The sequence below is a fragment of the Bufo gargarizans genome, chromosome 3, assembly GCF_014858855.1.
Source record: "Bufo gargarizans isolate SCDJY-AF-19 chromosome 3, ASM1485885v1, whole genome shotgun sequence".
Classification (NCBI taxonomy): Eukaryota; Metazoa; Chordata; class Amphibia; order Anura; family Bufonidae; genus Bufo; species Bufo gargarizans.
Genome location: NC_058082.1, coordinates 277,466,076 through 277,488,820, shown reverse-complemented (window position 1 = coordinate 277,488,820; position 22,745 = coordinate 277,466,076). Strand labels below are relative to the sequence as shown.

Here is a 22,745-nt window from a genome sequence, read left to right as displayed (position 1 = left end):
TGTTTCAGTCGGGGAAATAAAATAATGTCCAGAATAGACTTGGCCTTAATAAGCTCAGAATGGATAGATCAGATCTCAAGTATGAGGTATGAAGCAAATAGCATTTCAGATCACTCCCCTATTAGTTTGCTGTTTAAAACAAACTCGAGACGAATTAGTCGAGAGTTCCGCCTGAATCCACATTGGTTGAATTTAATCAAGGAAGAACAGGGAATAAGGGCGGATATAGAGGAGTTTTGGAAGTATAACTTGGGCTCCGCAAGTCTAGGGCATGTCTGGGATGCTTTTAAAGCATTTTTGCGTGGTGTACTGGTAGGTAAAATTAAGGGATTAAAAAAAGGATTTGTTAAGCAGGAGAGAGAGTTGGTAGATAGGATTAAAAAAATAGAAGCAGAATTTAGGAAAAAAAAACTCCCAGAGTTGACGGAACAGCTTGATGAGGCGAAAAGTGTACTGAAAAATTATTTGATGGACAAGGCACAACATAAAGTGTTTTTTGAGGGGGAACGGTATTTTAGGGAATCTGGAAAGACTGGGAGGTTACTATCCACTCTTGTACATAATCAAAGGGGGGGTAACAGAATTGGAGGTGTGGAGAAGAGAGATGGGGGGATGGCATCCAGCCAGGGAGAGATAGAACAGGAATTTATTAAATATTACGGGGACCTCTACTCTTGTTGGACTCTTCTTGGAGGGTGTGCCGATCCCCAGACTCTCGGAGGAGGAGAAGGACCTATTGAATGGTCCTATTAAAGTGGAGGAATTACGGGAGACATTGAAAACCATTCAAGGCAATTCGAGCCCCGGGCTGGATGGCCTCCCCTTTGAGATATATAGAAGATATGGAGATGTTATTCTCCCGGTTTTTGTGCAGGTCTTAAACGACTCAATGGACAGGGGGGAACTCCCGGCCTCCCTTACGGAGGCTGTAATAAGTTTGATAGGAAAAAAGGGGAAGGATGAGAAAAAGGTGGATTCGTATCGCCCCATCTCTCTTCTCAACACAGATTTTAAATTATGCGCCAAGTTACTTGCAAATCGCCTAAAAAGAGTTATTGAGAAGTTAATACATCCGGATCAATCAGGATTTGTACCTAGACGCCAGGCCCAGATGAATATCCGACGGACGTTTCTGAATCTGCAGAGGGGCGGGGAGGGTGCCCACTCCATCCTGTCTTTGGACGCTGAGAAAGCGTTCGACAGGGTGGAGTGGGCATACCTCTGGAGGATTATGCACGAGTTTAATTTGGGTGAAAAATTTATTGGATGGGTGCAAACGCTATATAAGAAGTCAAAAGCCAGGATAAAAATAAATGGAGTAATATCAGAGCCCATATCCCTGCAGAGAGGAACCCGTCAGGGGTGTCCACTCTCCCCATTATTGTTCGCCATATTTGTTGAGCCGCTAGCCTGTAAGGTCCGAGCGGACAAAAAAATTAGGGGGTTTGGGGGAAGAGGTGTTTTGGATAAGATAGGCCTTTATGCCGACGATATTTTGTTTTTCCTGGCGGGGGGAATACAAACGGTATCATACCTCATAGGAATAGTAAATCAGTTTGGCTCAATCTCAGGTTTTAGGGTGAATTGGACAAAATCGGTGTTGCTCCCAATCGGTTATGAAACAGGGCAGGAGGAAATTAACGTCAAAGTTTTGAAATCTATTGAATCGTTTGATTATCTGGGCATCAAGGTTAGTTCGAGGATACAGGAGTATCTAGAACTAAATATTGATCCTCTCTTAAAAAGGATTAGAGAAAAAACATGTACCTGGCAAAAACTGTTAATCCGACAGGCGGATCGAATCGCGATAATAAAGATGGTTCTTCTGCCGCAGATTTTGTATGTTATCTCCTCCTGCCCTGTATGGATAGGGGATCACTTTTTTAACGCACTAGAAGGAGTAATAAATGATCTCATCTGGGGGAGAAAGAGGGTCAGGCTGAAACAAAAATATTTATGGTTAGATGAGGAAGATGGTGGCCTGTCTGTTCCATGTTTCCGGGGTTATTATTATGCATCCCAGCTTCAGTGGTTAATGATGGAGGACGATGGATTGCGACGTTTTTTGGAGGGGGAAATTGGAGGTCTTCAATATAATATAGTCAGCCTTTTAGAAACTGGTGCTCTAAAAATCAAGGGCAGGAAGTGCCCAATTAGTAAGATGATACATCTAGTCTGGGTTAAGGTTAAAAAATTATTGGGTATAAATTATTCATTAAGTTTCACTCCTATTTGGGGAAATCTTAATTTAAGAGAGTTTTGGAAGTCTGAAGATTATGTATTTTGGGATAGACAGGGTATTCGGTTTGTGGCTCAGATGGTGGCGGAAGGACAGGTGAAGACTCTAGAGGAAATGGGGGTTAACACAGATATAGATGGTCTCACTTGGTTTAGATATGTTAGTTTAAAACACGCTTTTGATTTAACAGAGAATAGAGAATATTTTAACACTAAACACTCTGAATTTGTTGAATTTTGTTATCAGGGAGTCGGGAGTAAAGTATCAATTTCACAGATTTATAAAAAAAATAAAGAAGGGGTTAGGAGGAGTGATTAGATTTAATAGTGAAAATAAATGGGCACAAGAGGTGGCACCGGCTATCCTGGACTGGAGAAGTATCTATAAAAATATAAAAAGGAGCACCATTTCTAGTAATTTTCGACTGACGCAGTTTTTTATCCTCCATCGGACTTATATTACCCCCTGGGCATTGAGCAAGATGTATAAAACAGCGGAGGCAAAGTGCTGGAAGTGTAGTAAGGTGGGGGCCGATTTTGACCATCTGATTTGGTATTGCCATATTGTGCAGGGCTATTGGGCGCAAGTATTTCAGGACCTTAGTAGAGCAACGGGACATCTCGCCCCACTAGAGATCAGCATAGCAGTGCTGGGGGATACCAGAAGAATTGGGGTGAACAGAGAAAGTGAAAGGAAATGGGAAAAAGGTTTAATGCTTGCGCGGGTGGTGTTGGCTAGAGGATGGGGAGCGAGCAGCCCTCCAAGTGTGGAAGAGTGGAAAAATCTATGTGAGAGGGTGCAGAGATATGAGTATATTAGTCAGGAGAAAAGTGCGATAATAAGGAAGGGAAAAGGAGAAAAAAAAAGAAATAAATAAGTAGATAAAAATTAAGAAGGAGGGATACTGGTCAGAAATAGAAGCCAGAAAAAGGACTACGGAAACAAATCACCTGCAGAGGCCCCCCAGGACAACCAAGAGGGTGGGGGGATGGGTGGGATAGGGTGGGGGTGAGGGTATGTTTATTTTCTTGATGTATTTGTTTTGTGAAGTAAAATGAAGCTGATACGGGGAATATATGTAGTAAAGGGAGTCCACTAAATAACTTTGTAATACATGATGATCGAAAACTTAACCGAGAGTAATTATGAAATACATGAGGATGTAAACAATTTGTATTCTGCAATGTGTACCCCCACCGCGTAACTGGGGAATTGTTGGCTTCCTGTTTTAAATATATGTATGAAAAGTGTTAAATAAATATTTATTTAAAAAAAAAGGAAACCACAAAGAGCAGCCATTATCCCTTTGTATTTATTTTCTAAAAAAGGATCTTCTGTTTGTCACCATGAAATCCGGACATGACAAAGTACACACTGCATCACACTATCAATATTTCGGTAGTCAAAATTTAATAGTCCAGTGCCTTTCATTGGTAAAGAACATTTCAAACTTAATATTACTTATGCATTACCTGTTTTTACCAGCAAGCATGACTAACCAGCAATATTTTTAACTCTGTTTTTCCCATAGCTTCGTATTTTAGCTAATATAAAAATCTATTTTATATTTTTCAATGTTTGCACTTGGTTTCCCCCTCCAATGTTTGCTTATTTACCACAAAGCTATACTTTAAAACATATGTTGATAATTTTTTGGGGAAACAGGACGAGCTGTATAAAAGGTTAACACCATAGGGGGATATATACCATTTCATTCTGAAGCCAGAAAAGAACAGACAGGCAATCTATTTCATGTCCATGATAAAGTGTCCATTTCAAACTGAAGATTAGTACTGCTTCCAAAGTGCACAAATCCTTCTCCAATGACTTAGATGCATCAGTCTTTTCTAAGACTTGATACTTTCGTATTAAACTTTGTTTCCAAGAACATTAGGGACTTATCATTAACCGGCACTATATTATGAATAATTACTTGTCCATTCACAGAGCAAGGTCAAAACAACCCACAAGTAATAAAGACACATTATTAATGTGCTAGGTTTTACATTTGGCATTGCCAATCTAGCTCATTTGTCCATTTAAGATGATGGACACCTGGAGAAATCATCTATAAGCTATTATTGTCGGCAACTACAGTACAAAATGTACACATTCTGGATTATAGGACAATTAGCTTGGAAATCAGGTAAGAGAACAGTGTGTTTCCTCCAATAATGTAGAAGCTCAGGAAAGAGTGTATACAAGATTACATTGTTACAAAACTAACATCTAATGTCAGTCTAATTCAAGAGAAAGCACAATGTAGAAAAAAAATATATAACTTTTTTTTTTGAACCCTTTAAATCTAGCATGTAAAACAGTGAGATTTTATAGAAGCAAAAGAGTCACATAAGTGTTTATTAATGTTAAAGGGGTTCTATACCTTTTTCTTACTGATGAGCTATCCTTTGTATAGGTCATCAGCATCTGACCACCAGCATCTGACCTCGCCGATCAGCTGTTTGAAAAGGCAGCAAAACTAACAGTAGCACCACAGCCTTCTCACAATTTCCTGTAGGCCAGTGACATCAGGACTATGCCCCGTGGGCTGGGCAGAGCTATGTCCAGGCCAGTGAAATAGTACTGACCTGGCCTGCAGAAAGCAACAAGAAGGGTGTGGCGCCACTGTGAGTGCCGCTGTCTTCTCAAACAGCTGATCGGTGAGGGTCCCAGGTGTCGGACCCCTGCCGATCAAATGCTGGTGATCAGTAAAAAAAAAAGTATAGAACCCATTTAAGGGGGCTCATTATGATAACCATGGGTCATATAAGGGCAGGTGTAGGTCATAGGAGAAGGTCCTTTACTTGCTACTTTCTTCAATAAGCCAGAGGAGATATATGCTCTGTGAGAGTGGCTCCCAGGATAAAGGGTCCCCACCAAACAATGATCAGCAATGTCTTGGAAACACTTAAAAATGCCTTACTGCTAAACATAAAATTAAATTGAATATTTTGGCTTGAAAAATATGTATGTTTTGTATACCTTGGCCTTTCTAATATTGGTTAAGTTAAAATGGGGAAGGATCTAGCCATAAATAAGTAGAATATTCAATGTCCCGATAGTACAAGAGTAGAATATATTATTTTGACACTTAAATGAAATCTGGCACTAGTGACCTCCCTATCCAACCATTTGCATAGACATTCATTCCCAAGTGATTACATGATTTACATATGCTAATTAGCACATTTACATAATTACAGCAATGGCCTAATTTGCATATTAAGAGTTAAAAGTTACAGTTGCAAGAAAAAGTATGTGAACCCTTTGGAATGATATGGATTTCTGCACAAATTGGTCATAAAATGTGATCTGATCTTCATCTAAGTCACAACAATAGACAATCACAGTCTGCTTAAACTAATAACACACAAAGAATTCAATGTTACCATGTTTTTATTGAACACACCATGTAAACATTCACAGTGCAGGTGGAAAAAGTATGTGAACCCCTAGACTAATGACATCTACAAGAGCTAATGGAATGAGATGTCAGCCAACTGGAGTCCAATCAATGAGATGAGAAGTGTTGGTTACATCTGCCCTGCCCTATAAAAAACACACACCAGTTCTGGGTATGCTTTTCACAAGAAGCATTGCCTGATGTGAATGATGCCTCGCACAAAAGAGTTCTCAGAAGACCTACAATTAAGAATTGTTGACTTACATAAAGCTGGAAATTAAAGTATCTCCAAAAGCCTTGCCATTCATCAGTCCACGGTAAGACAAATTGTCTATAAATGGAGAAAGTTCAGCACGTCTGCTACTCTCCCTAGGAGTGGCCGTCCTGTAAAGATGACTGCAAGAGCACAGCGCAGACTGCTCAATGAGGTGAGAAAGAATCCTAGAGTGTCAGCTAAAGACTTACAAAAGTCTCTGGCATATGCCAACATCTCTGTTAGCGAATCTACAATATGTAAAACACTAAACAAGAATTGATTTCATGGGAGGATACCATAGTGATGGGGACGCTTCAGGTTAGAATATAGTAAAAGAACTGTGTACATGACAGCCCCCTGCTGCCTGGCAGGTGCTGCCAGGCAGCAGGGGGCAGACCCCCCTCCCCCCCCTGTAGTTAACACATTGGTGGCCAGTGCGGCTGCCCCCCCTCCCTCCTCTGTAGTTAACTCATTGGTAGCCAGTGGGGCCCCCCCTCCCTCCCCTGTAGTTAACTCGTTGGTAGCCAGCCCCCCCCTCCCTCTCCTGTAGTTAACTCGTTGGTGGCCAGCCCCCCCTCCCCTGTAGTTAACTCATTGGTGTCCAGTGGGCCCCCCTCCTTCCGCTGTAGTTAACTCGTTGGTGGCCAGTGGGCCCTCTCCCCTCCCTCCCCCTCCTAATTAAAATCTCCCCCCCCCTATCATTGGTGGCAGTGGAGAGTACCGATCGGAGTCCCAGTTTAATCGCTGGGGCTCCGATCGGTAACCATGGCAACCGGGACGCTACTGCAGTCCCGGTTGCCATGGTTACTTAGCAATTTGTAGAAGCATTATACCTGCGAGCAGCGATGTCTGTGACCGGCCGGGAGCTCCTCCTACTGGTAAGTGACAGGTCTGTGTGGTGCATTGCCTAATGATCTGTCACTTACCAGTAGGAGGAGCTCCCAGTCGGACACAGACATCAGAGCTCGCAGGTAAGTATGAAGCTTCTACAAATTGCTAAGTAACCATGGCAACCGGGACTGCAGTAGGGTCCCGATTGCCATGGTTACCGATCGGAGCCCCAGCGATTAAACTGGGACTCCGATCGGTACTCTCCACTGCCACCAATGATAGGGGGGAGATTTTAATTAGGAGGGGGAGGAAGGGGAGAGGGCCCACTGGCCACCAACAAGTTAACTACAGCGGAGGGAGGGGGGCCCACTGGACACCAATGAGTTAACTACAGGGGGGGGCGGCCGCACTGGCCACCAATGAGTTAAAAACAGGGGGGGGGGGTGTCTGCCCCCTGCTGCCTGGCAGCACCTGCCAGGCAGCAGAGGGCAGTCATGTACACAGTTTTTCAGCATATTCTAACCTGAAGCGTACCCATCACCATGGGAACGCCTCTGTGTTAGAATATACTGTCGGATCTGAGTTTCACGATCTAGCTCATATCCGACAGTATATTCTAACAGAGGCGTTCCCATGGTGATTGGGATGCTTCAAGTTAAAATATACCATCGGATTGGAGAAAACTCTGGTATAAAAGGGACTCCTGACTTTACATTAAAAGTCAATGGGGGACGGATCCGTTTGCAATTGCACCATATTGTGTCAACGTCAAACGGATCTGTCCCCATTGACTTGCATTGTAATTCAGGACGGATCCGTTTGGCTTTTTTTCATGTCCGTGGATCCTCCAAAAATCAAGGAAGACCCACGGATGAAAAAACGGTCACGGATCACGGACCCCGTTTATGCAGACCGTGAAAAAATACTGTCGTGTGCATGAGGCCTTACTGTGTACTGTACTTTGTTGTGGATTATAAAGTGTTAACCCAGTCTTACTATTCTGGAGAAAATCACAGATCTGCGATTCTGCATTTGTGTCCATTGTGTTTCTGTTTTATTCCCACATCCATTTCCCAAGTCTGCAAAATATGCAGTGTTGGTTCTGTGGTTCCTTTTGTATTCCGCTTTTTTTGTGGTCAGCATTTAAGCTCCAATCCCCTGGAAACACATATAGGAAGGTCACACGATCAAGCCAGAGCCATTTTCTACTGTTTTCATAGCAGAGCCCTGTTAGATTCTTCTGCTTGACTGGCATTGGTTTCTGGAAATTTCTGGCTGATCACCATGACAAAAAACTCTGTGGATCTCATCCTACTGTATTGGTTTGCAGTCTGCTATGTTGATGAAGAACTAAGAAAGAGGAAAAGACCCTGGGTTCACCACATTGTCACTCAGATGGTGATGCAACAGCCCATGGAGGAATGCTGCATATCGCCAAGGTTTTTCCAACTATATTGGGGTGCTGGATGGCAAACACATCTGCATGAAGAAAACACCACACTCAGAGTCCTGGTACTTCAATTATAAACAATATTTCTCTGTGGTTTTGTTAGCCATGGCTGACTAACTACCGATTTATAATTGTCAATATCGGGCCGATGGATGATGTCCACATTTTTCGTGTTTACAGAATGGATGAATGGCTTCAGGCCTACCAGCTCTCCCTCCCAGGATATACAGAACCACTGGCTCAATTTGTCATTGTGGCTGACAAAGGGCTTACTTTGTCATCCCATGTGATGCAGGCCTTCCCAAGATTAGACAACAGAAGACACACTGCAACTGTAACTTTGGACCAGACCCTGCATAGAAGACCTAGAACATCAGGGCGGCTGTTCGGGAACTCTAAGCAGGATACTTCAGCAGCACTGAAGGAACAGCTCCGTAGCAGATAGACACTATTCGTGGCAGTCACTAATTGGATTTGGACACTTGAGTTTACCTGTTTCTCTAGTTAGTTTCCTCATTGTTGTTTAGTTAGTGCAGGGACTCACAAGAATATGGCAACAGCTTTGAATACAGTTCAAATTTGAAAGGGGTTGATGAGATGAGAAGTCCACAGGTGGTGCAGTGCAATTAAAACTGCTCTTCTAATTCTGGTGAATTGGCTGACTAGTTGTAACTACACTATGCCACCACTACAAGGAAGAGAACAACGCCCTAGTAATTTGAAAGTCATATTAGCTCATGCATAAGCGTCACCAGCTCTTCAAACAGCTGAGAGTCCTGGGGGATGCTGGAAGTCCACCTCCAGCCCAAATCATACCGAAGATCTATTCTGAGAATAGGTTATCAGTATCCCTGATATTGCACAACCCCTTTAAAGGCTGCAATAATAAAACATCTAAACTCACATAAAAGACAAGAGACAAAGTTAAACAAGAAAAAACATTTATTTATGGAAAGTAAAATAAACAAACAAATAATCTCTAGTGAAAGGACCCTCTGCATGTTCTCCTCCACTAGTGGAGTAAACTCCATGGAAAGGTGCCCTATGAAGTGGGGTAAAATGTTCCCTATCCTGGTAGAACAGAGGTAATATGGAGTAGTGGACTCTGGGAGCAGGAGGACCTGGGCCTTGAATACAGTGGCTTGCAGATGGTTGGTATATAATTCTCATCCTTGCACGCTCAACGAATTGCTGAATCTCCACTGCTTCTGAGGTCCAAAATACATATCTATGACCGCAGTGATGAGGCCAATACACTGCAAATGGCATTCTAATGCCACACAAAGAATGTAGGAGGCAGGGCTCATCAGTAAAGTCTCCTCGTGACCCCCACCCCTGTTTCTGTTGAGGTACTTGACCACCTGAGCATCAATCAGGGCCCAAGTACCTGTATCAGAAACAGGCTGAGGGTGCCCCAATATTCATCGTGCTTGGGAGATGTGAGTAGCCTTCAGTCTGGGTACTGCTGGCTGCAGTGTGGGTCCTGCAAGCTGGTCTTCAGGTGAAGCAGGCTGGGACATCCTGGAGCTGGCAGCTAGAGACTATGTAATAACTGGCACATCAATTTGTGTTTCATTGTCAGTGTCTTCCTCCACATCCTCCACCAGGTGAGCGTGAACAGTGCTGTAAAGTAATAAATACAAAGCATTAGAATCTGTGAAGATTAACGACTGGTGGTAGTTTTGATGACTGAGAACCTCACTTTTCGTGCAGAGCCTGCTAGACCATTGGAATGGGAGCACGGCTGGAATGCGAGAGTTGAGACTTTGCTCTTTGCAGCATGGGCCTAGCCTAATGTTCATTAACCAACAATAGGCATTTTGGTGGTCACTAAGGGTTAAAAAGTTCCACCACAGGGACAATCACCCTTCAACTTTTGGGAACACTTGTTGAACAATTGGACACCCACCAATTTGGCTGGTTTACACAACTACACAGTGATGTGCACTACAAGGATATCTGATGCAGTGTGATCCTATCCGATTGTCTTCTCTTGTACTGTGGTCACATCATGTATAAGATTACAGTACAATAGCAGCCAAGATCCGATATGAACCGTTTCATAAATCACTATGATTAGGTAAGTGTGCGTCAGGGGAGCCGAGTACAGTACGGGAGATGTGGCCGACACACGGGATGTTTCCCCTGAACCTAGCTTAGCTGTGTGTATCCAGAAATTTGATATTTTGAGACATATCAAATTTTACTTAAAGGGGTTGTCTCACTTCAGCAAATGACATTTATCATGTACAAAGAGTAAATACAAGGCACTTATTAAGGTATTATGATTATCCATATTGCCTCCTTTTCTGGCTTGATTAATTTTTCCATTACATTATACACTACTCACTTCCATGGTTACAACCACCCTTCAATCCAGCAGTGATGGTCATGCTTGCACACTAAGAAAAAGCACCGGCCTATCAGCAATCCCATTGTCGCAGTAACCAGAAAGGCCTGCATTGTTTCCTATAGTGGTGGTCGTAACCATGGAAATGAGCACTGTATAATATGATAGAAAAATTAATCAAGCAATTAAACAATTAGGAAGTGCCTTATATTAACTTTCTCTACATCAGTGGTTCCCAACCATTTTTCATCTGAAGGCAGCACTAGACTTGGTATAAATTTCGCGGGCCGGAACCAGGTAGCTTTGCCAGAGAGAAATGCAAACGCTGTGAGGGGTCACGTGTGAGCATTACTACTGTGAAGAGGGCACATATCTGGCATAACTACTGTGAGGTGGCACATATCTGGGCATAACAACTGTGAGGAGGGCACATATCAGGGTATAACTACTGTGAGCTGTGAGGAGGGTACATATCAGGGCATAACTACTGTGAGGGGGCATGAGTGAGCATTACTACTGTGAAGAGGGCACATATCTGGCATAACTACTGTGAAGAGGGCACATATCTGGGCATAACTACTGTGAAGAGGGCACATATCTGGGCATAACTACTGTGAAGAGGGCACATATCTGGGCATAACTACTGTGAGGGGGCACATATCTGGGCATAACTACTGTGGGGGGGCATGTGTGAGCATTACATCTGTGAAGAGGGCACATATCTTGGCATTATTACTGTGAGGGGGCACATATCTGGGCATAACTACTGTGAGGGGGCATGTGTGAGCATTAAGTCTGTGAAGAGGGCACATATCTTGGCATTATTACTGTGAGGGGGCATGTGATGTATACATGTGTGTAATGTATGTAGTGCAGTATGTGATGATCACACACTGCACTACATACATTACACACATGTATACATCACATACTGTGCTGTCACCTTCTTCTGCAGGTCTACCTTGATGTCTGGTCTTTAGGCTTCAGTCAGATCCTCCACCGCCATGCTTGCGCCGTGTGCCCGACACCACCAGGAGCTGGCCCCTCCTCCTTTTATCTCCCGCCGGCTTCTCCTACAGCAGGGCGCTCTATCGCTCCAGTGCCCGCCCAATCTTAACAATCAGGGGCGTAGCTAGAAATGACTGGGCCCCATAGCAAAAAGAATTATGGCCTCCCCCTCCCGGATCTCCCACCCCCACATACCTATCGGACCTCCCACCCCTTCCAGAGCTCCCACCCAAACACCCCTCCAGGACCTCCCACCCCAACATACCCCTAAGTGTCGTCCACAGATCCCCCCCTTCATAGTCCTCCACAGACCCCCCCTTCAGTGTCCTCCACAGATCCCCCCCTTCAGTGTCCTTCACAGATCCCCCCCTTCAGTGTCCTCCACAGATCCCCCCTTCAGTGTCCTCCACAGATCCCCCCCTTCAGTGTCCTCCACAGATCCCCCCCCTTCAGTGTCCTCCACAGATCCCCCCCTTCAGTGTCCTCCACAGATCCCCCCCCTTCAGTGTCCTCCACAGATCCCCCCCTTCAGTGTCCTCCACAGATCCCCCCCTTCAGTGTCCTCCACAGATCCCCCCCCTTCAGTGTCCTCCACAGATCCCCCCCCTTCAGTGTCCTCCACAGATCCCCCCCTTCAGTGTCCTCCACAGATCCCCCCCTTCAGTGTCCTCCACAGATCCCCCCCTTCAGTGTCCTCCACAGATCCCCCCCTTCAGTGTCCTCCACAGATCCCCCCCTTCAGTGTCCTCCACAGATCCCCCCCCTTCAGTGTCCTCCACAGATCCCCCCCCTTCAGTGTCCTCCACAGATCCCCCCTTCAGTGTCCTCCACAGATATTCCCCCCCACCCAGAGCAGCTTCCTAGCTAATTTATTCACTGCACTTGCCTCTGTGAAATTGAATAGAAGCGCCGTAATCTCGCACAGGCGCACTGGCAGAGTCCAGGTGCCGTTCGCAGCGCGCCCTGCGCTGATAAAGTCCGATCACTGCGCGGGCCGCATGACACAGCTTTGCGGGCCGCATTTGGCCCACGGGCTGTAGGTTGGGTATCACTGCTCTACATGATAAAGGTCATTTGCTTAAGTGAGATTGGTCCAACAAAAATTATCTTAGTTACCTATAGCAACCAATCTGATACTTTCAGTTTGATATGGGAGTTAAAAAAAAAAAATGTCTTAGAAACTGGAGCTGTTGAGTATACATATATGGTCTCTTCTTCAGGGAATGATCTGTCAATTCCCAGCATAACAGGTCTTGACGTCTTTTACTGCAAAACAGAAAATACCAAGAAAGAAATGACTAAAACCAAGTGGATTCACACCTGCATGGGTGGTTCACACTTTATGGTGCAACAGGGGGCTTAACATACTTTATGGTTCAATAGGGGGTTCATATACATATATGCCAGTGGAGGCACTTACCCATTCTTTGACACTGAGCCTGGCTCGATTTCTCCCATTGCAACAGCAACCATTCCTGTGCCACCTCCAATGTTGTATAATTTCAGACACGATCATGGTACCGGTCACAGCGCATGTCCCACAATTCGGCCCTCTCCTGGACCAATTTAATAAACTTGTCAAGGTCCACACATGGCATTTTTGGACAAATAGAGGAGCAAGGCCTCACAGTGCAGATAATGACTCTTCTAAGGCTTGTCTGCCCAGTTTTCAAATAGCTCACAGGGATGCCGATTGCCATCTGTGTTTTTTGTAGATCCATTGACTTGAATAGGGTCAGGGACCACATTTTGTGGCCAAGAATAGGACAAGCTCCATAATTTGCAGACCCCAGAGAAATGAAAGGGAAAAGATCCCATATACGGTTGTGTGCATGAGGTCTAATGAGAAATTAACTGCTTTGCACAAAAAAATATTGGCCCCTATAAAAATATGTTTGCGGATCCCCATTCCTTGCAAAGAGTTGTCCTCTACTTTATTTGCTTTCATGGAACCTTCTACTCAGTTGAGGACTTTGCACGAGTGCTAGTACTGAACATGGAAGGTATTAAAAGAGAGTACAAGTTCAGTTGGGGCTTTTAATATCGTCCTATTTGGCCTGCAGAAGGAACCCAGGAAAGTTCAGCTGCAATGTCTATGGGTACTTTCACACTAGAGTTATTCTTTTCCGGCATTGAGTTTCGTCCTATGGGCTCAATACCGAAAAAGGAACTGAGTTTTATCCTAATGCATTCTGAATAGAGAGCATTCCTTTCAGGATGCATCAGGATGTCTTCAGTTCAGTCTTTTTGATTTTTCAGGATGGAGATAATACCGCAGCATGCTGCGACTTTATCTCTGTCCAAAATTCTGGAACACTTGCCGGAATGCTGGATCCGGCATTTTTTCCCATTGACATGCATTAATGCCGTATTTGGCCCTGAATGTTTCGGCAAAACGGATCCGGCATTACGGTGTGCACATGCTCAGACAGCAAAAAATGTGAAAAAAAAAATAACTGCCGGATCCGTTTTTTCCGGATGACACCGAAGAGACAGATCCGGCATTTCAATGCATTTGTCAGACGGATCCTGATCCGTCTGACAAATGCCATCAGTTTGCATGCGTTTTGATGGATCCGGCAGGCGGAATCCTCTGCCGCAAGTGTGAAAGTACCCGAAAAACAATGAGAAATCTGTAAAAATGTACTTTACGTATTAACAGCATATAGTAAATTCTGGCTAATTTTAATTCTTTTAATTCTTATTTGAAATGTTAAATATCAAACATATATTTAAAGCTAATGCCACTTATTTAATCAAATATATATTTTGAAACATAGTAATAGTATTAATATTATTCCCATGTTGAAACAAGAAAAAATAAATCTCTACATACAAAGACTACATAGTTTATGAAATGTAGGTACTGATAGATTATGAGTAGAGATGAGCAAATCGAATCAGACCAAGTGAAATTCGATTTGAATATCAGGAAAAAATTTTATTTGCAACGAATGAGAATTACCTCGTGCTTCGTGGTAACAAATCACAATTTTTCCTAAAATGGCGGCTACACGTGTGAGGACCTGGGGAAAGGAACCTTGGAATGGCGGGCTGACCTATAATGCCAATCAGCAGCCAGCCAGCCCTGTGATGTCACAGCCCTATAAATACGGTGGCCATCTTAGAGTTATCAAAGATAAAAGCGGTGCGGAGAGAAAGAAAAAAAGAGAGGAGCCCTTCGCACCCGTTAAAAAGAAAGAAGAAACACGTACTAGGCGCCAAATCACTCGGTCATTAGTCGTACTGAGGATATGTTTAGTTCTTATTTGAATATAGAAAAATAAAAAGACCTTCACCTGGGTCTAGTGAGAAAGCCAAGGGTTTAGAGAGGGGACCACAACCCTATAGTGGTGATATTGACAAATAGAGATTTTAAAATGAAAATAATAAAATTCAATGCACTCACTTCACAGGGGGGAAGTCACCAGGATAAGCTCAAGACACCTGGGACTATCTTCCCCCCCCCCCCCCCCGGCCAGGATCGCATGAAAAAGTATAAATAATTGAACGCCGCCTACACACGTGGCTTCTGGTCAATCATTTTAATAATAATATATGGCTCAACGCGTTTCGAGGGTCTGATGCCCTCTTCTTCAGGAGAAATAAAGAATTTGGTTACAACAGAGAAGTGTTGAATACATAAATAAAATATAAAATAACATCAAATATATATATATATATATATATATATATATATATATATGTATGTGTAAGGGTATACAGATGCACACGTCTATACACCCCCCGAATGGGGAAGATTATTATTAATTTGCCCCAAATAATTCATTGGGCGCAAAAGATAGAAAAGATAAATATCCATGTGTGCAGAGATATGAAAACAAATACTGTATAGCCAAAACAAATATTAATGGATTGTGGAAATACACATAAAATATTTATAAGAAAAAAAAAAAACATATATGAACAAACCTAGGCAAATTTCTAATTTATATATTCAAAGAATAAAAAAAAGGGGAATAAATGGATCTGTACCTTCAGGAGTGCTTTAATGGATTCCTAGACCAGTATGGAGTCCTTGGGATGGGTTGTTATGGTGGAGTATTTATAAGTGGCCTACTGATTTGCACGTGTGTTTCAACTAGAATCTATAGAACCTCCTACTTCCTGTTTGTATGAATCAAATTGAATCGTTTTATTGGGATTATTTGATTTATATTTCATTTATGACCTTTCATTCTATATAGCTTATGTGATGGGAAGATCCTACATAATATTATTTTTGATTAGAGGGCATCGTTTGGAAGGGTACCATACACTTCTGGACGCGATGCGTTCCACTGTGGAATGCACCGCCATTCACTTCCGGTTGTTTAGTAAATGCCAGGGGACGTGACCTAAAGAAGTAATGTGTGTAAAGAAAAAAATTCTAGGGGTAAAGGAAAGGGGAGGGAAGAACTAGATGTGCTCTAAGTCCATGGCTCCATTCTCCCATGCACTTAGTGTGCCGGACAGTCATTGATCCCGATGCGTTCCACTGTGGAACGCACCGCCATCCACTTCCGGTTCCAGGAGGAAGTGGATTAAAAGCAGACGGCCGTAATGTGGGAGGGTGAAAAACTTTAGTACATAGAAGAAAAACTTTAGTACATAAGTAAGTGAGTAGTTATTGGGTAGGGAAATAAGTCTAAATTAGGTAATTAGGTGAAAAGATGTTAATTAGTGATGAAACATCAAATTCAGAAATTTTGGGGCCATACTATAGAAAGTTATAAATAGGAAATAAATCTAAGTAGGAACATGATCAGTTCAAGGGGGGAGAGGGGTAGATAGCAGTACCACTAATATCAATGTATATAGATATGCTAATACCAATATATATTAGACAAATATATAGATACATTCATAAATATATAGATAGATATTTATGAATGTATCTATAAATATATATCTACATCCACATACAAAAAGGTAGACATGTAAACTCTAAACACCGTGGGGAGTTGTGCTCCATATAGGATAAATGGAACTGGATATTTGTTTTATTCTGAAGTTAAGATATCATCTTCAGTAATTTATATATTCAAGTGACTTATTTAGACCGAATGGTGTTAAGGTGTTAAGGCGAAAAATCCAGTACATCTCCCTGCGGCATAGAGATTGATAGGATTTCAAGTCTTTTTCTAATAGTGTAACTGTTAGACCTGATGGATCTTCCTCATGGAACATCGCAAAGTACCTGGATATACTGTGAGTAGTGACCTTCCTCGCAATATTCGACCGGTGTTCATTCGTCCTTTCCCGTGCAGATTGAGTGGTATGTCCTACATAGAGGAGGTTACAAAGACAGCGTAGGAGATAAATGACGTCAGTTGTCCCACAGTCTAACCTCTGTTTAATATTAAAGACTTCCTTGCTAGAGGGGATGATTACTTCTTTTGTACCATTTGTTAGCATATTGCAGCATTTGCATCTCAAGTTGTTACATTTGAAATTTCCTGAAGGTTTTTTTTTTTTTTTTTGATAGTTCTTATGCAATGGGAGGAACTTCTCTCTATTTTTGGACACGAGGGGGCCAACAGGTTCTTCAGGGTTTTAGCCCTTCTGAATATCAATATAGGTGTCGGGGGGATCAGTTTTCCCAGTATCGGGTCCTTTAACCGCCTCCCGACCGCTGAACGCACGGATGCGTCCGGGAGGCGGTTGATTCATTCCTCCTGGACGCATCCGTGCGTCATCTCGCGAAACGCGAGATTTCGGACTGAGCCGGCCCGCGCATGGGCATCGCGGGCCGGCAAATGAACGAGAACAATTTAGTCACCAGCCTGCCAGCCAATGATCGTGGCTGGCGATTTTTAAAATGTCGAATCAGAAGCCATATAACAAATCATATTAGTAAATATGATGTGTTAAATGGCTTCCCTACTCCTCTGCTGGTCCTTTTGGTTGGTTGTTTCCAGCAGAGGAGCAGGCTTCACAGTGAGTACACCAAACAGCACACTTTAGCCCCAGATCACCCCCCTGCACCCCAATAAACCCCTTGATCACCCCTGTCAATCACTAGTGAAAGGGAAAAAAGTGATCAGTGTAAACTGTCACTTTTTTTTCCCCACTGGTATTGACTTTTAGGTTTTAGGATAGTTTAGGCCCCTTGGTTAGGTAGTTTAGCGATCGGTTAGCGCCCAGCCCACCGCACTGCAGTCACTTATTCGCTGATTAGCGTATCGCTAATCAGCATTTGTACTTTTATAGTATCTGTAAGTGATCAAAACTGATCACAGTCAGATCTATAATAGTATTAGTGTCACCTTAGTTCGCCCTCCACCCAAAACGCAGTGTTTGCCCGATCAGGCCTGATCGGTCGCCCACACGTGCGTTCACCCACGCCTGCCCTGCCGCAGTGACAAAAAATATTTTTTTTTTTGATCACTGCACATTCACTTCACAAGCGCTGCGGCGATAAAAAAATCTGTTTTGATATTTTTTGTCAACCGCAGCGGCCTCCGGTACTTCGCTAGCCTCCCATTTGTAAGACAGGCTTGCTTTTTTTCTTGGGTAGTCTCAGGGAATACCCCTAAATTTAGTTGCCCACATGTCTAACAGGGGGTATTCTTCTGAAGAGGCCTACAGGCTTCTGACCCAGTCGGATGAGGAGTGGGAACCCTCATCTGATGAATCTAGCGGGTCAGAATATGAACCTGTAGAAAGCAGTGGCAGTCTGACTCGGACGAGGAGGTTGAGGTCCCTGATAGCTCCAGGCGTACCCAGCCCTGTGTCGCTAGACCACAGGTTGCGCAGGATCCGCTTCAAGGGCAGCAGAGTGGGGCTGGCGGATTACGTGAGGAGGCATACACCAGCAGCGCAGCCCATCCTGGACCTAGTACAGGCACTGCCGTACAACATGGTGAAGTGGCGAGCACCAGAAGGTGTCACAACCAGACAGCTGAGAAGCTCTGACAGAGGCCTTTCAGAACCTCCTCCTTGAGTTTTCTTTGTTGTGGTATTCAGTTCCTCATCTCGTTAGCCTCTCTCAGCTGTCATGTAGTTGGACTGATTGCTTCCCTTTAAATTCCTCCCCATAATGCTTTACTGGGTGGCTTATACTTCTTCCTGGAGTGTGTGTGCGCATGCTGATCCTGTTTCCCAGTCTGCTACAAAGTTAAGTGCTGTACATTTATCTGTTATTTTCTGTTTGCTGGATCCCAGGTGACCCTGACTCCCTCCGTGTCTGGTGTAGGGAGCCGGTGGTCGTGTCCCCTCACTATTGTAGGGTGTTCAGGGGTTATATAGTCGAGGTACGTGGATATGCAACCATCCACCTTTGGGATCTTTGCATAGGCTGAGCAGCCAGGGAAAGTGCTAGGTCTTGTGCAGGGGTCTCCCTTTTGGTTTCTTAGCTTTGGATCCAGTGAGTCATATATGCATGTTGCTTTGTCTTGTTTCCTGTACACCGTCCGTGACATTATAAGCCGCCAAAACCGTCTCAAGCATGGATCCGGTTTCACATTTGGCTGAACGCCTTCAGGGTCTTTCATTGGAGGTAGCTGATCTCCGCAGGACTTTTTCTCAGCTTCAAGTGACCGGTTCAGCTGGCGTTCATGGAGTTTGTTCTGAGCCTAAGATCTCGCTCCCGGATACGTTTTCCGGGGAAAGTGAGAATTTTGTGCGTTTTAGAGAGGCTTGCAAACTCCATTTTCGCCTTCTTCCCCATTCCTCTGGTGATGAGGAACGGAGGGTGGGGATCATTATATCGCTGCTCAGGGGTAACGCTCAGTCCTGGACTTTTCGCTGCCGGAGGGGGCAAGGCCCCTCCGTTCAGTGGATGAATTCTTTTTAGCCCTGGGTCAGATATATGATGATCCGGATTGTATTGCTCTGGCTGAGTCTAGACTACGTCTATTATGCCAGGGTAAACAATCCGCAGAGATATACTGCTCAGAATTTCGGAGATGGGCAGCTGATACTGGTTGGAATGATACTGCACTCCGAAGTCAATTTTGCCATGGTCTTTCAGAGGGATTGAAAGATGCATTTGCCTTTCATGAAAGGCCTATTTCCTTGGACTCTGCTATGTCTCAGGCCGTTCATATTGACAGGCGTCTTAGAGAGAGAGGAGAGATCTCTCCTTCCTGTCATACTCAGTCCCAGGACAGTGCAGCGGTCCCATTCTGTGCGCAGGGGTCTCAGTCGCTGTCAGCCCCTTCTGAGCAGGAGCCCATGCAGCTGGGCTTGATTGCTTCTGACAATAGAAGATTCAGCCCGCATGGGAGGGTTTGTTTTTGTTGTGGAGGTATAAATCATTTGGCAAATGTTTGTCCCTCTAGGAGATTCAGGAAGTCCTCTGGGAGTAATAAAGAAACAAAGAGGAAAAAATCTTTTAAAAATGTTCCATCTGTTACTATTGGCAGGGTTGAGGCGGAAATTGAAGGTTTTCCGTTTGCTTGTAGTTCCCGTTTTGTCCTGCCTGCTAGGGTGGCGCTAGACAGCAAGAGCATTTTTTGTGAGATTTTTGTGGATAGTGGAGCAGCGGTCAATCTCATTGATAGTCAATTTGCAATAACTCATGGTTTCCAGGTGTGCACTTTGGGAAAGGGTATTCCTGTTTTTGCTATTGATTCCGCTCCACTTTCTCAGAAATCATTAAAGGGCATAGTTCACAATATCCGTTTAATTGTGAGTGATGCTCATGTTGAGGATGTGTCATGTTTCGTCCTTAGCGGTTTGCCTACTCCTCTAGTGTTGGGGCTACCCTGGCTCACTAAACATAATCCCACCATTGATTGGCAAGCGAGGCAAATAAATGGTTGGAGTGACTTTTGCAGAGAGAATTGCCTCACGACATCTGTTTCTGAGGTTGCTACTAAGACTGTACCATCTTTTCTCTCTGAATTTTCGGATGTCTTCTCTGAGAGTGGAGTTCAGGATTTGCCCCCGCACAGGGAGTACGATTGCCCTATTAATCTCATCCCAGGCGCCAAGCTGCCTAAATCTCGTTTATACAATCTTTCCCAACCTGAAAGGATCGCTATGCGTGCTTATATCTCTGAGAGTCTGAGATAAGGACACATACGACCCTCGAAGTCACCTGTTGCCGCTGGTTTTTTCTTTGTTAAGAAAATAGATGGTTCTTTAAGACCTTGTCTGGATTTCAGGGAGCTGAACAGTATCACTATTCGTGACCCTTATCCGCTTCCTCTAATCCCGGACCTATTTAACCAGGTTGTTGGGGCTAAAGTCTTTTCCAAATTAGATCTAAGAGGGGCATACAACCTGGTCAGGGTCAGAGAAGGAGACGAATGGAAGACGGCCTTCAATACCCCTGAGGGCCATTTTGAAAATTTGGTTAAGCCTTTTGGTTTGATGAATGCCCCAGCCGTTTTTCAGCATTTCGTGAACAGCATTTTTTATCATTTGATGGGAAAATTTGTATTAGGTGTATTTGGATGACATTTTGATTTTTTCTCCTGATTTCAAAACTCATAAGGAACACTTACGTCAGGTCTTGCTCATTCTGCGGGAGAATAAATTATATGCGAAACTGGAAAAATGTGTGTTTGCGGTTCCAGAAATTCAATTTCTGGGGTTTCTTCTCTCCGCTTCTGGTTTTCGCATGGACCCCGAGAAGGTCCGCGCTGTGCTTGAGTGGGAGCTTCCTGAGAATCAGAAGGCGCTGATGCGTTTTTTGGGCTTTGCCAATTATTACAGGAAGTTTATTTTGAATTATTCCTCTATTGTTAAACCACTCACTGATATGACCATAAAGGGGGTAGATTTTTCTTCTTGGTCGGTAGAGGCGCGTAAGGCTTTTTCTAATATCAAGGAGTTTTGCTTCCACTCCCATCTTGGTGCAACCTGATATTTCTTTACCCTTCATAGTTGAGGTTGATGCTTCTGAGGTGGGTGTGGGTGCGGTCTTGTCTCAGGGTTCCTCTCCTGCCAAATGGCGACCGTGTGCCTTTTTCTCAGAAAAACTCTCCTCCGCAGAGAGAAATTACGATGTGGGAGATAGGGAATTGTTGGCCATCAAGTTGGCTTTTGAGGAATGGCGCCATTGGCTGGAGGGAGCCAGACACCCTATTACCGTGTTTACTGACCATAAAAATCTGGCCTACTTGGAGTCAGCCAAGCGTCTGAACCCGAGACAGGCCAGATGGTCTTTGTTCTTTTCTAGGTTTAATTTTGTTGTCACGTTCCGCCCTGGAGTTAAGAATGTGAAGGCAGATGCCCTGTCACGTTGTTTTCTGGGAGGCGGGAATTTTGAAGACCCGGGTCTTATTTTGGCTGAAGGTGTGGTGGTCTCTGCTCTTTTTTCTGAATTGGAGGCAGAGGTGCAGGCAGCCCAGTCAGAGGCTCCTGATCTTTGTCCTCCTGGGAGGTTGTTTGTGCCTCTCGCTTTAAGACACAAGATTTTTAAGGAACACCACGATACGGTCCTTGCTGGGCACCCGGGGGCAAGAGCCACACTGGATCTCATCGCTCAGGAGATTCTGGTGGCCTGCGCTTCGTAAGTCGGTTGAGTGTTTTGTGGCAGCCTGCGAGACGTGCGCTCGTGCCAAAGTCCCTCATTCACGGCCATCAGGTCCTCTCCTTCCCTTACCCATTCCTTCCCGTCCTTAGACACATCTGTCCATGGACTTCATAACGGACCTGCCTCATTCCTCGGGGAAGACTGTGATTCTGGTGGTGGTGGACCGTTTTAGCAAAATGGCGCATTTCATCCCTTTTCCTGGTTTGCCCAATGCTAAGACGCTGGCGCAGGCATTTATTGATCACATTGTCAAATTGCACGGTATTCCTTCAGACATAGTCTCTGATAGGGGCACGCAGTTTGTTTCCAGATTCTGGAAGGCTTTCTGTTCTCGCTTGGGGGTTCGGTTGTCATTCTCTTCTGCTTTCCACCCGCAGTCGAATGGCCAGACAGAGCGCGTCAATCAGAATCTGGAGACATATCTGCGCTGTTTTGAGGCGGAGAATCAAGAGGATTGGTGTTCTTTTTTGTCACTTGCTGAGTTTGCTTTAAATAACCGTCGTCAGGAGTCCTCTGATAAGTCGCCATTTTTTGGTGCATATGGGTTTCATCCGCAGTTTGGGACTTTCTCGGGAGAGGGGTCTTCTGGTTTACCTGATGAGGACAGATTCTCCTCGTCTTTGTCATCTATTTGGCAAAAGATTCAGGATAATCTAAAGAGCATGAGTGAGAGATATAAGCATGTGGCAGATAAGAGACGTGTGCTTGGTCCGGACCTG

At 44.2% G+C, this 22,745-nt stretch overlaps 1 protein-coding gene and 1 long non-coding RNA gene across 2 annotated transcripts in view; both read right to left on the bottom strand.

Moving 5' to 3' along the window:
- The window catches only part of RPH3AL (rabphilin 3A like (without C2 domains)), a 342,327-nt gene that overhangs the window by 203,423 nt on the left and 116,159 nt on the right, over positions 1-22,745 (bottom strand). The window lies entirely within an intron of this gene.
- On the bottom strand, positions 9,175-13,596 carry LOC122931889. The gene is made up of 3 exons (XR_006388249.1): positions 12,958-13,596; positions 12,654-12,803; positions 9,175-9,802 (listed from the first exon to the last, which is right to left on the bottom strand). It is a non-coding gene; the product is annotated as an uncharacterized LOC122931889 (long non-coding RNA).